This window comes from Micropterus salmoides, unplaced genomic scaffold (assembly GCF_014851395.1).
Source record: "Micropterus salmoides isolate LMB-PRFRI ecotype aquatic unplaced genomic scaffold, ASM1485139v1 Ms_hic_scaffold_16, whole genome shotgun sequence".
Classification (NCBI taxonomy): domain Eukaryota; kingdom Metazoa; phylum Chordata; class Actinopteri; order Centrarchiformes; family Centrarchidae; genus Micropterus; species Micropterus salmoides.
In genome coordinates, this window is record NW_024040707.1 from 14549273 (window position 1) to 14561017 (window position 11745).

The window sequence follows — 11745 nt, forward strand, 5'->3', positions numbered from 1 at the left end:
TTATAGAATAGTAAATATTAACGCATAATGTACACTGATTAATACGTTGACAGTTGATACCTCTTTTTCAACGGCATTTTTTAAAATTTTTACGGCTATGCGTGGGCCGTGCGACCGAGTTAAACGTCATCAAGTTATGTGCACGGTGGCTTCTGGGACAAACCATGTATGAAGTTCAACCTCCGTCAACTTCCGTCACGTTTCCGACCCTTCTCGAAAATAGGGCTGAACAATTAATCAAAATTTTATCAAAATCGCAATATGCCCCAGTTTCTACCTCCGATGAAGTGCCATGCACTTGTCTCATTTAGTACAGTCTGAAGGGGAGCACAGCAGAGTATAGATGCTGTGGGTCAGGTAGACCTTTAAAAAGTATTATTAATTCTCATTAAATAAAGATGGTTAGTCCCATAATATTACAATTTTCTTCTGGACATATAAGAGAACAATGGGAACAACAACATATGTGAGATTCTGAATGTGCAGAAAGTTTTGAACATGCTGACAAGCAATGTAGCATTTAAAAACAGCATCACTTATCTGTTATAACTGAATATTCTCTGATCTAGCTCAGTGTATCTGAATATACTGTACCTGTATTTACCCTCTATTTGAAACGCTCCATTTTAGCACCTGTCTCGTTAAAGCTCCCATCCTGAAAAAGCCCAGTCTGCTCTGATTGGCTTGCAAGAAAAATATGCCACTGCTTTGCAAAGATGGTACTTAAACCTTGAGTGGGGATACTCAGACGGGAAAGGCAGGGGTTTAATAAAGTTGTATATTATTTTATCTTATATTCTAATAAGCCTGCATGTGACATAGGAAGGACAGCCAAATCTGAATGGCTTGTTGAAGCACATGTTTTGTGATCTAGGCAACCCACAAAAATCTGTCTGGGTTGTCTTATTTCACAGTTTGATACTCAAATGTATTTGCACAAGCATTAAAAAGGGGAGTTTTTCATGATGTGTCCCCTCTAGGGCTGGACGTCTAATTGAAAAGTAATTGAAACCCAAATTCCGAGCTCTAACGGCTGTAATTTTACCATTTCAGTTATTTAGTTGTTTTATTTCCTGTTAAAATGTCCCCCAGTTTGTGTGTTTGTGTACTTTCCTCTTAAAAAACTGTGTGTGTGTGTGTTTAGTCAGTGACTCCAAATTTAGGGGGAGTACGTCTGTTGTGTGCACGTCAACGTTATCTTATCAATTAACATTTACATAATCGTTTTTGACATTTGTGAGTCTAAAAAACCATCCCACCTACAATAGTTGAGCATGTTTGTGGTACAAGCCTGGTCAGTGAACTAGGAGGGCAAAAAAAACTAAATAATCATTCATTAGTTGTAATCGCGTTGTAATTTTTTGTAATCGCGGTAAATGTTCACTTAATCGGGATTTTGATTTTAGGTCAAATCTTCCAGCCCTAGTCTAGTCCAGCCCCCTTTAAAATTACTAATCTCTGTGGATTTTATGTAATTTGTGATTGCCTTTATCAGTTGAGTAATCACCCATTCTTTTATCCTTTGCAGAAATGAACACATCAGCCATCCCTCACTCTTCCACTACTGATGATTTGTTGGGTGTCATGTGAGGGTTATGGCATTCCCACCTCTCCACTTGCCTCATCAATGTTTCCCGTAAAGCCACCAAACAACGTGTATGAACATTTTACAGTTTTTTCTGGGTTTCACATGACTAGTTGGAGTTGGATATTGTATTTTGTCTATAAAATCTTTGTTATTTATACCATGGTCATGGAAAATGGTTAAAATCTAAATGGCTGGCAGTAATCATCTATCAAGACAAACATCGCTTGTCGCTAATTAAAACGTTATCTCTTGTGTTTAGGCCGTAGAATCTCGTGTGTCTCCTGGCTTTAGCTTTATATGTAGAGTATGGTATCATGAGTGTGGTATATATCGTCTCATCTCTCTCAGGGAGAAAGAAATCTTACTTTCTTACCATCATCAATACTAATGGTACACTACACTATGCAAGACTGATAGCAATGTCAATGTATTGAGCTTTTTAACTAAGCCACACTGTTGCTATTATTAGAGTTTAATACTTCTGCATTCATTTAAATTGTGGTTACTGTACGGTTACTAGAAACTAACTGTCACCTGCAAGTCAACTGGAGTGAAGTTTCTTGTTCCTACAGTTGTTAAAGACAGAAATGAGCTGTAAAATGTGTTTATTAGATTGAATGTTAGTTTGGCAATTATCTACTTTGTTTTAAGTTTTTTGTCCTCTCTTTTTATCTCAAACATTTCAAATAAAATTTAAAATGTGTATTTTAAATAAAATTTTAAATGTGTCACTCATCTGTTCTATCACTTTCTTTGTTGAAATTCTGTGTAGGACAAATAGAAACAGTCTTTGTAACAGAGTGTAGCAGTAGTTTTGACTGTCCATGCTTTTTAAAGAAGAAAAAAGTAATCGAGTTTAAAATGCAAGGAAAAAGAAAACGAAAGTAAAACAAGAAATCTTAGTGTACCTTAGTGATATACAAGTGACTATTTGTTATACATTCTATAGACCAGCTCCTGCCATAAGTTCTGTGGTTGAAACTATCCCAGTAACCCTTTGGCTTCTCAGACAGAAAGGGTATACCTTCACTGTTATCTAGTAGTAGGATCCTTAGCACTTGGTGAGTCATGCACAACATCTGATGGCAAAAATTATAACTATCCCTTTAACAAAAAAATCCATATTTTTGTATATGTTTTGTGGGTATAGATCAAGGTTATGAAAGAGGCCAGAGGTGGTGTGAATCCAGGCCAGAACTAATAAATGGAGCTGGCCCAGTGCCAGTCCAGATGTGAAAACCGGATCCTCAACAGTATCTTAGAGACTTTGGGCCAGATCCAGTATGGAACTGGTCCAGATCTGGCCCACATTTGGGCCAAATGACTACATAATAATTGTCATCCCTTCTGGAGCTGGACCAGTGCCGGCCCAGATGTGAAAACCGGATACGCACCTGCACTGGCCTGTTGTGCTAAAGGACACCGGCCCGGGTCCGTTTTACAGATCTGGCCCAGAACTTATGAAGGATCTGGGCCAGATCTGGGCCACATGATTTTTGCTATCTGGGGAGGTTATGTGTATGTCAAAATACCATTTTAAATTAAATGTTGTCGTGCTGCTGAGATGTCCTGGCCTACACATCATATTCTAGAGACTTAAGAAAACGTCTTTCCTTGGGATAGTCCCCCACAAAAAACACACCATAATTAACTTTATTATGTTTTTCAATAAAATGATAATGATTATGTAAAAATGATAATTCCTCTTAGTATCACAAATCATGTCGCATCAGTCAAAATAATCACAATTAGATATTTTTTCTAAATTGTTCAGCCTTATCCAAAAACAAGTATCTTAATGGTACTTGACATGGACAAAAATATGAAAAGATTAAATTCATCAATGCAATCTACTTAAGCCCTCACGTTGTCAGATTTTTAAGGAGGGTTTGTTAGAGGCAGTGGGGTCAAAGTTCAAATCCCAGCAACGGCCACTACAATGTGGGTAAGAGAGTGAAATATGAATGCTCTTGCCTCTCAACTAACATTTTTATGTCCTCGAACAAACTTGCTTGCTCAACACTGCATGAACACAGATTGTCTTATGCTAAGATATTATTTACTAAAATGACACTGAAATAACGGTAAGCATATTATTTAAGATTACAAAGCTAGATGGCACCAGCAACTAGAGATGTGTGACTTGACAAAAAAACATTATATACGCCACATTTACCATGATAAAAGTACTGAAAGTAACATATAGACCTTATGGTACATGTAGAATTTTAGTATCATATGTCACTGCATCACACAGATGACAAAAATCTGTGTTTTAACTTGTCTCCACATATCTGTGGTGACATTGTTTTAAGTGTAATGGCAAGACATCCTTTGTTCTTAGATTTGAAACAGGACTCTTAATTTAACAACTGCACTATGACACCACTTAGTGCCAAAAAATGAATTTAAACCTAAAAGACAGACTTTAAAAGGACTGTTTTAGAGTTTTGTGGATTACAGACAGATGGTAACACCCTCCATAGTTTTATAGAACAGACAGATAATTCCTGCATTTCTCTTTCATTTAATAATAAAAGAGTATCCTCCTGCACCCAGATAAATGAAGTTTTGTTCAAAACCGTGTTCCAGCTTTAATCAAACCACTTTTTAAAAAATGGGGTTTTCAAGGAGGTCCTCTTCTCCATTTTTTTTTGATGACGCAGTAAAACTGTTCAATGTCTCTATAACTGAACCACAGCCATTGCCCGGGGTTGTAGGTGCCAGTGTCTGTTAAAAAAAGGCTGAGGATGAGATCATGGCAGCTGTGAGAGGTAAATTCCTCCAGGCTGTGTCTCAAACAGGCCAAAGGATACTGTGTCATCCGCAGGTGCACAAATATGCAATGTAGGCAACATTATGACGGTATGGTTTCTAGTGTTGTGGTTGAAAACAGCCTGTAGGCAGAAACTGGATCAGATAAGTGTGGTTGAAAGTGTGGGAAGTTCTGGCATTCATTTCAAAGAGGTGCAAAAGAGGGAATGAGAACCTAAAGAGCAGATTTAATATTGTAACTCTTGAATCTTCACTTTGTATTTTAAATTGAACATGTGTGTGAAAATAAACCGTTAACATAACTTACTAATAACTTCCTACTGCGGGAGCCCATCAAAGCTCCTGACTGCTAACTTCAGAGACAGGGCTATGTGCTGAGTGTAGTGTATCAGGTATGAAGAGTTTCTTCAAACAGCTTTTGATCTTGAAAGTGCAGTGGGGTGGGGAAACAGGCAATGGGATCTGTGCTGGAGAACAATACTGTATTTGTGCACAGTATACCAGTGGCAACACCAACTATCCTGAAGTTCTTTTGTATCTATGGCAAGAACTGAAAGTTAGCAGTTGAACCATAAGAGAGCCTATATTTGCTGGCATTAAAAGGGACATGCATGCTAATCTTTAATTATGAATACATATGCAACTTCAAATTACTTAAGAGCTACACTCCAACAACTGAACAACAAGATCCTCGACTACTTGTTTTTGTCACATTTATTGAGAGCAAAGGACACACATTTTCTCTCATGTCAGGTCTTCATCAGTGCAGAGATGATTTGCAGTGAAAATGGCCTGACATGAAGGATACAGGCTGGATGTTTGGAACTATGTAGCCAACAAAAGGACAGAAACAATTACCAAGAAACACTGTTAGAGAGCTGGTTAGCGTGCCAGTTTGTGCCTCTTTCTGTGCCTCTTTCTGTGCCCTGGGCTTTAATTATTGAAACCATTGTTTATTCATTGGTTTTTAACCCTTTGTTGTCCCATGCAGCATTTCACTGGCCACACGTTCAGTTGCATGCATTCAGCTATACGCTAACTAGCATAACCTGCTGTTAGCACCTGAACAGCTGAACTGGGGATTAGGGCTGGGTATTAAACCTCAAAGTGTTTTACTTTCGATCAGACATTTTTTAGACAATTAAATTTAAACAACAATCTTGCTGGATTCTTGTGTTTAACGCTTGATAACTTTGGCTTCTTTTATAGTTTTTAAACTTTCACAAAAAGTATTGTTTGGCATTGGTCCTGAAACTCAGGTATTCTATCTGTATTAGTATCAGTTTTCAAACAATACCCATCTTTACTGAGGATTCATCAACTGACTGTGTTGATAATGGAGTAGAAACTGATGGCCCCCTTTTCACAAGCCCCACTGACTTGATGTTTAGGATACCAGCCTCAATGCAGGGCAAGGCAAGTTTATTTGTATAGCACATTTCAACAACAAGGCAAATCAAAGTGATTTACATTAAACATAAAAGCAACATAGGGAAATTGAAAAATTACACATTAAAATATAATTTTGGTGAAATAGAAAATAAAAACAGGATTAAAAAAAATTAAAATAAATAAATAATAATAAACAGGGTAACACAGGACAGTAAAAGTTACAGTGCAGTGTACAATCAGGGTTAAAAGAGATAACAAAAACAGGCTGAGGGGTTGAGCAAATAATTGAGTTACAATCATTTTGAAAAGATAATAAACAGAGAAGTACACTTAATCTACTCTCTCTAGCTAATGCATAGATTATTTTCCATCAGCTAGTCTGAGTTATAATAAGTCTTTACAGTATGCATTAACCCATATTGTTAATACTCAGAAATTGTTGTTGGAGTACTACAAACACTGATTAACTATACAAATACAAAAGTCTTTGCAACAGTATCACTGTATTATTGCAGAGGGGGGAAAGGAAGTAAAAGCTGTAATTTACATCTGAAAGATCAAATAAAAATACAATTCAAGCAGATAAACTGAACTAATACATTGTGATTTATATTCTAAAACACACATCTGAGCTTCAGGGGATAAAAGAAAAAGATCCTCCAGGTTTTGTTTGTCTGCACATGCCTATACACATTCCAGGAATGTGGAGAATGGCGGGCGAGCAACAAGAGAGGCCTTGTATTTGTAGGTCTATCTCCTGCCCACCCTGTAGATTAGCCTCTTATCTGTTAAATGAGACAGTGCTGACGGATTTGGATAACAGTACTTGGGCATCAGCACCATGCTCCCTGCACTGAGAGCTTTGCTGTATCACAGAGAGTCCCTGTGCCAGAGCTAAGCAGCACAGACAGCCTTGGACCAAGCAGTGGGTGGATATGGGGAGCCACATAATAGGCAGCTTCAGATGCTGCCATTCCTTCTCCTTGAACGCAGCTGATGTTTTTTTTTTCTTTGTCGGCCTCTTATCATAGATATGACTATAACATGGGATTATGAGTGATACGGCCGAGAGTCTAGATTCAATTCACACTCTCCCACATATCACCTGGATGGATGTGTGGCTGTGATTCCCATAGCCATTGACTCATTCAGTCTCAGTCTGCGCTGTTGCCATGTGACTAGCCAGGCAATAAAATGCATCCTCCAGCTCTGACTCATGATTTGATTTGGCTTGTAGTCTCCCTCACCCTCGGTCAGAATTGATAGGTAGTGTTAAGTGTGCACCTGGGACCCAAAGTTGGTTCTCTGCACTCCCCATTTCCATCGTCCCTAAGCCCAGGGCGTCAGATATAAAGCAGGAGTACTGCTCTACACACTTGTCAGCCCACGCAGACTTACTGAGACGGAGCTGTCTGCCACATTAGGCGTGGGTGCCAGTCACCGTCAGGTCCAATGGACAAAACTGGAGCACATTCCTGAGACCTTATATGTTGCTTGCTAGTTAATAAATCTCTTAGCCCACAGAGCACAGAAAACACAGGAAGGTGATGATTATCTAGACCAAAGAGGTAACTGGAGAGGACACAGAGTCAGGTTACACTGAACAAGCTTGTCACTCTCTGCTGTGATTTGACTCTCCCAGCTATGTAGGACACATACGGTAGGTAAGTCTGACATGTAAGGTTACCTAAGAGGACTGTATTAAAATAACACGACTTACAAGAGCCTACAGCCATACTAGCAGCTCTGTGAAGCTGTACTTCACAGAGCACAGCGGGGCTTTGAGCTTAATGCATGCGAACATGTTCACTATGATACAAGCTTTCTGATGTTAAAGGTCCAGTGTGTAACATCTAGGAGGATCTATTGTCAGAAAATGAAATATAATATTCATAGGTATGTTTTCATCAAACAAGAAGCTTCCGGTCAGCAAACTGATGCGAATGCGCAAGTCCCTTAAACCTACAATCTATTGAACAGCCAGCAGGGGGCGACTCTTCTGGTTACACAAAAGAAGTCCGGCTCCATACAAAGTCCAGACAAAATTGTCAGCCCTAGTAAAATGAAACTTACCGTGAATTACTAGCTAAGCAAGCTAGCTAGCGCCGCACATTTCTCGTCCAAATATGGTCATGTCCGTTGCCGTTGGATGCAAAAATTCAACATGGCGGTGGCCTATCGGCCAAAGTTGACGCTTCAGAACAGCAGTCCACAAACCAACGGTTGAGGTCACGATGACTACATCCACTACTTATATACAGTCTGTGGTTTTCATTAGTGTATAGTCTGTTGTGACTGTTGTGTTTTTGTTCCCTTAGAATGAGCCGTTTCATCTACAGAGGGAGCGGGTCCTCTACTATGTATTCAGCCATGATGAACCACCATTTTTCTACAGTAGCCCAGAAGGGACAAACCAAACATTGACTCTAGATAGGACCTTTTGTGAGTTTCGCAAGATTCGCAATCACCATAATTTCTCCTACATGCTGGTAAGGTGAGCGGGACTCAATTGATTGCAATCTGCAACTTCACCACTAGATGCCGCTAAATCCTACATACTGGTCCTTTAAGCAGGTACAGTGAAATGTTTACCATGTTCAGTGTGGTGGAATTTGTACATTGCTGGTGAGGGATTGAGCAAATAATTGAGTTACAAAAAACTGTTGTCTTTGAAGAATTTATTAATAAAAAAGAATAACCGAAAATTACTACAACACAAAATCAGCTGGTCCAGAGACCTGCCACCTATGGCAGCTTTGGGCGTCTGGCCCAGAGCAAAGGTATGCATAATCATTTACACAATCTTGGTTTCTATGTTTTGGGGAACAGAGATCCTCTCCCAGCTTTGAATGAACATTCAAGGAGAGAAACAGCAAGAGAGGAAAACACTCAACAATCTCACATCTGCCATTACATTCAGTATCTTAGTTTCACATGTTAGCAAGCTTACATTCGCTAATTAACACTAAACACAAATTGCAACTGATGCTTATGGAAACATCATTAGTTTGGCAAGTATTTAATCATAAACCAAAGTATTGAACCAATCCAAATTTTAACATCATGGTGGTTAGATAAAAATGTAAATGTAAATGTAAAAAAAACTTATAAATTAGACATCGGTGTTCCCAAAGTCATTCCAATATGAATATGAATGTCAGAATCAAGTATCATGACAATCCACCCAATAGTTGTCAAAACAATTAACTAAAAGCCAAATGTCAACCTCATGGTGGTGCTTGAGGAAAAGTCAGAGGATCACCAAAGTCTGGCGGCTTCATCCTCTGAGGAACATGAATGTGTGTACAACATTTATCCATGAAATAATTTCTGACGTATTTCAGTCTAGACCAAACCACCAGTCTGGAGGACAAATGGACAGACAGATGTTGCCATCCATAGAACCATGCTGTTTGCGGGGCTAAAAATTAGGATACGAAGTTCACATGCCATTTCACAGTTTCATCATTGTAATCCTGCCAATCACTTAATTCAAATTACTCCTTTGTCATTAGAAAAATTCATAAATTCAAAAGTCATAACTGCACTAAACTATCTGTTTCTATGGGGATAGACTGATTACTTTGGTCCAAATAAGGGATTAATGAGAAGGTAGTAGGTGGATCATAGTTAAATGTGCGATGGGTTTCCAAGGACTAAAATTTATGACTGTATAATCATATTACTGCACTGATGGATTGGATTAAGGGTATTTCAGGCAAGTGTTAAAGAGTCGCAGTACACATTTAAGGACTATTGAGAGAGTTTTGATTTGATTTCTGCTCTTTATTGGGGTCATCCTGTGGCCATCCCATTTGCTGATTTCTATATTTGCTGATGTCCTCTTGATGTGTTTTAGAGTCATTAGGCCTGTTTGTCTCTGATGAAAACTATTACCCCGGTCACAGAGGCTATTATGGGCTTTTCCTCAAACTTCCATTTAGCATGAGGTCTCCTCAAGAGTGTGTGTTTACCATGTAATAGAGTGGCCTGATCTGCCACTGGTCAAAATGTACAGAACTTCTAATGACCAATCCCCTGTAATTGCCTTCGGGTCTCTGATGGTGGATTAATTATGGAGTGTAATTTGATCAGCTAACTTGCCTCAGCACGACTTGGATGGGATTCATTCATTCATTCACTGCGATACATGTAAATATTATAAGATAAAACTACAAGCCCTAATTTGCTATTTAATAAGATAAATTTGCAAAATAATTAGTTTTTTTCACCGAGCAGTGGCTTACCAATCAACAATATTTCATTGTAAACATGCACAAGTGATGATGGTACCTTTTGGAAAACCTTATTTGTGCTGAGCAGCAAGAACACATTACTGGGGCAGGCACAAACAGGAACAGTACTCTGGTCTAGGCACTGTGCTGAAAGGAAATCCTCCTTCTTCCTGTTCTATTATCTGCTCAACATAACAAGTGACGGAGTAAGCAAACACTGACCGAAAACCAAAAACCAAACTTCTATCTGGTAAATGATTCTTGACACATTCTTTAAAGCATTTCAATGCTGAGCTTAACAAAATGGGCCTGCAAATCAAAAAAATATTATAGGGTAGATACTCTGAATTACAATTATGATCACAACATCTAAAAAGCAGAAAGGATCTTTCCGTTTGTTACTGAGTGAAGGAGGGTTGTCTAAAGTAATCTACTATTGTGAGAGAGGGGAGATTGGCTCCAATGAGGGTCTCACTACTCAGCCATCCCCCTCAGCGGACCAAGAATAACATTTCTAATAAGTCACTTGGAAGAAAATGTGGGGAGTCAGCTGATTCGTAATCCGCTCTCTTTCTCGCTCTGTGCTCACACATCAAGAGTCAGATTGAAATGTGCAATCACATGAAAGCCCCTCTGTGGGGGCTATCATGCTCTAGTAGACCTGCAGGTGTTTTTGTGTATGCGTGTTTTGGCAAAAAGAGAGCTGGGTGATCCATTTACAATGGAAATCCCTCATTGTATGAACAATAAGATGAGAGAACAGCAACTGCATGTATTCTCTTCAGCTGACAATTGATACAATATACATATTATTATATTATGCTGATGGTGTATTCATAAGATTTAGAGACAATACAAGAGGTAAAACACAATTACAAAAACATTCTCATTGCTCTAGATATGTTATGTAATGTGTGAATACAGTCTCTGGTTGAGCAAAATGTGATAATAAATTCTTTACATGTATCTGGACACAAATTCTAGTGGCATTTCATCAACTGTGCATGTTCACTTTGAATACCACAAAATTTAGATACTCAGTGTCCAGTCTATTCTCTCAAGTCTACATGCAGATATACTACATGCATGCTCTTTTTCATACTGCCGCCTTGCAGGGGTAAACAAAGAGTCAGGGGCCCTGGGGGATTCAGATGATTGACAGGTCTGTGGACTATTACAGACAGGCTCCGATTCTCTATCTTAAAATCCTAATCATGCTTGCCAAGGGTTTTAATAGTATATGAGGGCCCTTTCTTTGTTGCCATGAGTCAATTTTTGCACCAAGATATTCGCACAGTTTATAGTTTATGATAATTTATGATGATGGCATCACATAAATGGCACTACATAATGCAAATATTTTCTGTGTAGTAAAAGACATCTAATCATTTGTTGGCAAAACCAATGATAAGAATGCCCATTTCCACTGTTTTATTTGGCAGTATAATGACATCTGTGATTGTTTTTGTTAACTCTGCTACTTCCCTCTTTTTCAACACTGGCTGTCAATCTGTGAGATGTTCCTCTTTCTTTAAACTTATCCTTCCTCTTTCAAGTATTGTTCCCTATAGAGCTCCTGCCCTATTTAAAACCATAATAATGCAGGCTAATACAACTAGTCATTCATACAAGCTCAAAGAGATCTCAATGAAGAAATGTCACATTCCTTGTATGTTTCTGTTCCACCTTAAAAAGGGAAAGTAGAAAGTCGTCAAGGTGAAGAAAAGTAATCTCAAGGAATCTTTTGCAGAGCAG